We start from the raw sequence: 6,111 nt of genomic DNA on the forward strand, positions 1-6,111 counted from the left end.
TGTTGGTAAAATATGGAACCTCCTACCAAATGACCTAACAGCTCTTTCATCTCTCCCATTATTCAAAACTAACCTTAAACATTTCCTCTCCAACCACTGGTTATGCTCTTGCAATAACCCTGATTAATCTGCTTTTCATTTCCTTCTCCTCTGCTCTACCATGTCTCCCTCAATTTTTTTCTCTTAAAATTTATCCTTATATCATAATTTCTCTCTGACCATTCTACTCTCTCCAGCTCTACTCATCCCATCTAACCACCAATCCTGTTTTCCAATTCCTGTCTTATCCTGTAGAAGTCCTGAGTAACCTTATATCCCCATCTTTTCTTGATTTACTTACTTATTGCTTTCTTGTGGTAAAAATTGTGAAATCATTTTTTTACTATGAACAAATCTTGTTCTTGTAACATTTTGCTATACATTTTTGTATTATTATTTTTAAATTACTTGTAACATTAAATGTTTTGAAAACTCGGAGCTTTTCTCCTCGGGCCTCCACTGAAAATGGACATGTATCCAGTTGGACTAGCCCGGTTAACAAATGTAAAATAAAATAAATAAATAAATAATATATATATATATATATATATATATATATATATATATATATACATACACACACACATACATATAGGTAGGACCTCCGGTCCGCTAATGATTGGTAGTTGATTTTTACGTGCCGAGTTACCAGCCCTGACGCACAACCTTCAACGAAGGTACGCCCATTCACGCATGTCTACACGCAGAAGACCCTCTAGCTGAGAATCGAACCGAACAGTGTCTTACAGGACACCTGGATATATGCACAGATAACTAGACAAACGGGCGGGCAAATAGAAACACACTTTCCTCTGTGACCATAAACATTTAAAGTGCTAAATCTCCCTCCCACACACTGCTCGGAAATGCACTACATAAGTAAATTAGAAAGGATGTACTTTGTGTGTGTGTAGTGCGGGGCATACGGTGCAGTACCTCAATATTCAATAAGCTACATACAGAAGTCAGGAAAAATAGTGGGTTAAATAAAATGCAAGACTGGTACTGAATGCAGCTTGTTGAGGTCACTCCTTTAGAAAATGAAGCAAAGGCAAAATACTACAATACTTGTACTTTTACTAATATCGAATTTAGTGCTATGCAAACACACACGCGGAGATATACTCAGGGCAATAACGTGTGCATCAACACCAGGCTACACAAACTTTCCTAAAGGTAGATACTCTGATACAAAACGTGCAAAAATAGCCCAAAAGATGAAATTCTTCATTCTGTCTTGTCAAGGATGACTTGACTACCTTATTAACTTCACTGACTAACATGGTTTAATGAAAAGGTCATTACGCAGCTAAAATGAGAGTGCAAGTTACACTGTAATTCAGCAGAACATGGGCTGTGTTACCAAACCTAGTGTGACAAGTTGCAGCTCAAAAGTGTTTTTGCACCCAGGCTGGAGAGTAAACAGGATGCCTATCTTTTAATTAAACAGCATCAGGAATACCGCCATACAATTAGGCACACTACGCATCTAATCACAATAGTTTAAGAAAAAAAAACAAGTGCACGTTTATGTTCACCTCGGACGTGAAGCAATCCACAATTATCTTCCAATGATGATCTATGTTAAATTACATAAGTATTCTGCACCGCTAGCTCATACAAACTTGATACCACATATATATTTTTGGATTGCGTAGGGTGTTGTGGCAGCCCTAAATACGGTTAAGTCTAACTGTTCAGCAGCGGTATACATGCTATGACATGGACTGAGCGTTCAGAAGCAGCAGTAACGGACAGCTCTAAATGCCGGTGGAGACACAGTATTAATTCTGAATTTAATAGTACTTACAGATTTTCTCCCAACTGCCACAGCCATGCTAGCAACGTCTCTTAAGTAGCTCCAAACCCTGTCAAGTGCTGCCTGCCCACCGATGGTTGTCGGTCCTACTCCCACTGTACGCAGCTCAGCTACATTGTGTGTGCGCGCGCACGCCCCCAGTCAGTCAACTCTGCGGCCTGGGTTATCACAGTTAAGCATATAGCCTTCCCCGCCTGTAGGTTTCAGAGGCTGTGGGTGGGAATATGTTGCCCTTGCTTTATAAAGAGTATTTCACAGTTCTTGTTGCAGTGTAAATATTATAATGTGTGAGTGCTCGTTACTATCCTGAGAGAGACAGACTATCTTCAAGAAATGCTGCATTACTGTAATTAGTAACTGATTATTATCTTTGTAAACAAGATGGGTCAAACCGAATTTAATTTTGACAAGGCATCGGAGAGATGGCAACACTGATTTGTATATAGCAGGCAGTAGCCAAGTGCTTAAGAAAGCTCTTATAAAAACTAAGTATGCTATTTAGTCATAAGTTTGAGGCTTACAAGGTAAATCTTGAGTATTTTGATTTTAAAATATCACAAGAACAGAAGAGTTAATAGTCATGCTTAAAAAAATGATGCTCAGTAAATCTTACTTGGGCATTTATTAGGGTTACCACCTGTCCCACTTTGCGAGGGACAGTCCCTCTTTGGGCAGTTGTGTCCTGACAAAAAATATTAAAAATGGCAAATGTCCTGAGATTGTAGGTCATAATTATGTCTCATTTTATGTAATATTTGCAAAAAATAGTTATTTCTGTATCTCAAATACCTAAATGGTACAAGAAACAGAATAAGCAACTAAACTGCTACAAGAATAAGCTTTTATTTAGGCAAAAAAGTTAAGTTCTGTCCTTTGTACTGACCATGGGTATGTGTTGGCCTGTAAAATCTGATGTGTGTCCTGAAAATTTCCTACTTTGGCCATTTGAAAAGATGGTAACCCTAGCATTTATCCAAACCACTTTTCATTTGTCCAAGACTGGGTACAGCTCTCAGATACATTTCATGGGTTACTTGACCGCAAATGTATATTGATTGCCATTTGTCCTAATCTGATAGCAAGCCAATTATGCAAAGAAATGTATGTGCACAATGTAGGAATTTCAGGGAGGTTATTGTCTACATACTACAGAGCAGGCAACATTGTTGATGTCTGGCCGTCCAACATTCATGTAATTCCCAAAACAATCAGAAGTCTAAAACTGAACTAAAAAAGAAGAGCCCCACCTCCAGGTCTGAGTGAAAAACACACATCCATCCTGATGACAGGTGAATCCAATCACTCTCTTACATGTCTGGCTACTTAGCCTTAATTGTAAGGATGGGCTATCTAAAAGTCCCCCATACCTTCCAACAGTTTGTCCACTGTACTATTATCAATCCTGTAGTGCCTTCATTCCATTGTCTGAATGGTCATGGCTCCCTTCCAGCTCCATCTCTACAATACTTCTGACTAGAATATGTTAGCCCTTGGCCAGCACTCCCCAATAAATTGAATGCATCATGTAATCATTCTTAATAAATCTTTAAACAGACTCTGGCCTATGTCATTTCTCCTGAGATGAATCAAAATGGCCTCTCAAACCATACTTAACTCACTGGCCTGTTGCCTCATCTGTCTCAGCTGAGACCACATCTGGCCTGACATTTGAAACCATTTAATATTACACAGACATTGTTTTTTGATCACAGCCCCAGCTGGCTGCTCATGTTGTAGCCAGAGCTGTAATCTTTTTACATAGGAATGTTCGATGATACACTTGGCCCTGTACTCTCTGAGCTGTAAAACAAAGAAAATAGTTAAAAGTAAAACATTCTTTCACCTCCCCAGTTGTTTAATCACCTCTTGAGATTCTCCCACCCAAACAGCATACAATGTTGCCACATACAAACAGTGTGTAGTATGTACCCGGCTCAGTATAATCTATACATTTCCATTGCCTTCCAAATTAATGCCCTCACTTGATAATCTGTAACTGGTTCCCATTGTTAGTGGGAAAAGAATTGGCATAGTTGTGTGCCATGCTGCTCCTGATACATGAACAGAACCTCTGCCAATTCAGGGCTGACAGGAATACCTAACCCCAATTGCAACCCAAATTCCACATCAACATGATGTAGGCCCTAATCTGTTCACTTAGAACAGGCTTTTAATAACCCTGGCACATGTTTAGCTTTGATAGTCACATTCAGAGTTAAGCATCTAAAAGTAATGCATCTCATCAACCTATTCATAATGCCCCACCCCTAACTGGTCATTTACATTGTATATCATGTTTTATTGTCCAATCGGAGTCTGATTGACTTGTTCATCCCTTGTTTTCCCCACAATTCTCAGGTCACTACCACAGGGAAGAATTCCAGTTTCACAATGGATACTCCCCTTGTTTCTTACCTCCAATGGACATGCCTCTATAAAACAACAAATAAAAGAGCTCCAATAAGTATTATCAGTGTAGCCTATTATTGAATATTGTAGTTAGAAATTTATCACCACTCTATGAAAAATTTCTCTGCTTGCTCTTTGCTGAATTCACTTGTTTAATGGATTCTTTTATTTGTATGGGAAGATATTGTTGTAGCTCTGCTACTGACTACAGTCTAAATTTTTTATGTGTGTGTGTGTGTGTGTGTGTGTCTGTGTGTGTGCGTGTGCGTGTGTGTGTGTGTATGTGTGTGTATATATATATATATATATATATATATATAAATTATATATATAAATATATATATCTATATATAAATTATATACATAAATATATATATCTATATATATATATATATATATATATATATATATATATATATATATATATATATTAGAATTATATATATATATATATATAGAGAGAGAGAGAGAGAGAGATTTTATAAGTATTTCACTTAAAATTATTATTATTTTTGCCTCTTATGGCTTTCAGTCTTTAACCTTGTCCTGGATTCTCTTCTCCATCTTCCACATTAACCCCTTGCTGACATCTGCTTGACTTTCCCTATCAGACAGAGGCTCTTCAAGACAGGAATGGAAGAGACCATCTTAAGTGTAACTGCTTGGGGGATAAGGATGGACATGAGATCAGGACATCCGAGTACAGCACCATCCACACAGCCAAATAGGGGATTTTTCCCTGGAAAGAAATATTGACATCACAAGCGTCACCACTATTAGTTAGGACTAGTCTCCTGCTATGCTAATGTTTATGTCAGTCTATCATGTGGTTATAGCACTGCTCCATTACTTTAGGAGTGCCAGATCTTAGGCAGTCACCATGCTTTCCCGTCCCAAAATGGGTGAGTTGATAATTACCACTCCATCTCCCTGGTATCCAAGCCACTAACTGACCTCATCTCATAGGTTTGTACTAAGCTAACTGCCCTTGGGAGCCATTTCAAGCCTAGCCAATTATCCCTTGTGAGACTCAAACCCTGCACCTTGTGCTTGCAAGGCAAACAGCTTAACCATTAGGCCACCCTCCCAACCCTCTCTTCAGGGTTACAGTCAGGTCTCTATCTCTCTATGCCACTGAGATGGTTTATTTTTATGAAACACATAATGTGGAACTCAAACATTTTATAACTGAAATAAAGTAGAATATTCTCAATATCAAAGGACAAATTGATAATCATATATTTGGACTATTTTTGTTGTAATGCTGCTTTATAATTGTAATACCAGGTAAAGGGATATTACCCCAGGCATTTGCTTTATCAGCAGTTTTCATAGGTCATAAAATAAAATGTAAGTGAAAATAAATGCTTCCCATAATTTAGTTCTTCTATGTTTATATGTGATTGTCCTGTATAAAGCAGTAGAAGAAATACCAAGCATCGATTCTGATGTCACGTCTTTTTTTTTTTTTTTTTTTTTTTACTTCACCTCTGGTAACAGAATTAAGAATGCTATCACTGCAGGATCAAACATTACATTTCCAGCCTTTTATTAAGGTATTTTTGTTCCATTTGAAAAGAAGGGTGAAGAATAGTAAAGCATTTTTAAATCTGTCATCTTGAATTTGTCATGATTTGAGGAAATGAAGCCAAAAATTTGAAGTCCCTTTGTCATTACAACTGTGAGCAGGTAGAAGAAGTGCAGCAGGGCATATATTAATGTAAGCTGGCAGAAGACTGATGAGCTATCTAGTCTGCAGAAGTGACACTGCTACTATGCAACAGCCATCCCTCCCTTCCTGCCCCCGTTGAGTATATTTATCTCATGCTTTTTTTAAACATTCA

The 6,111-nt window shown here is 37.8% G+C and overlaps 1 protein-coding gene across 4 annotated transcripts in view; it reads right to left on the bottom strand.

The window, feature by feature from the left end:
* SEPTIN11 (septin 11) overlaps positions 1-1,995 on the bottom strand; it is a 1,067,046-nt gene extending 1,065,051 nt beyond the window's left edge. For 2 of the 4 annotated variants that reach the window (XM_044061169.1, XM_044061171.1), the window contains exon 1: positions 1,850-1,994. The gene's annotated coding sequence lies outside the window, so the exon portion shown is untranslated. Of the gene's footprint in view, positions 1-1,849 lie in introns of all 4 variants that reach the window. The other 2 variants (XM_044061173.1, XM_044061170.1) reach the window with 2 other exon arrangements.
* Positions 1,996-6,111: the final 4,116 nt, after the last annotated feature.

The sequence above is a fragment of the Protopterus annectens genome, chromosome 2.part0 (genome assembly GCF_019279795.1).
Source record: "Protopterus annectens isolate FY-2018-M chromosome 2.part0, PAN1.0, whole genome shotgun sequence".
Lineage (NCBI taxonomy): Eukaryota > Metazoa > Chordata > Ceratodontiformes > Protopteridae > Protopterus > Protopterus annectens.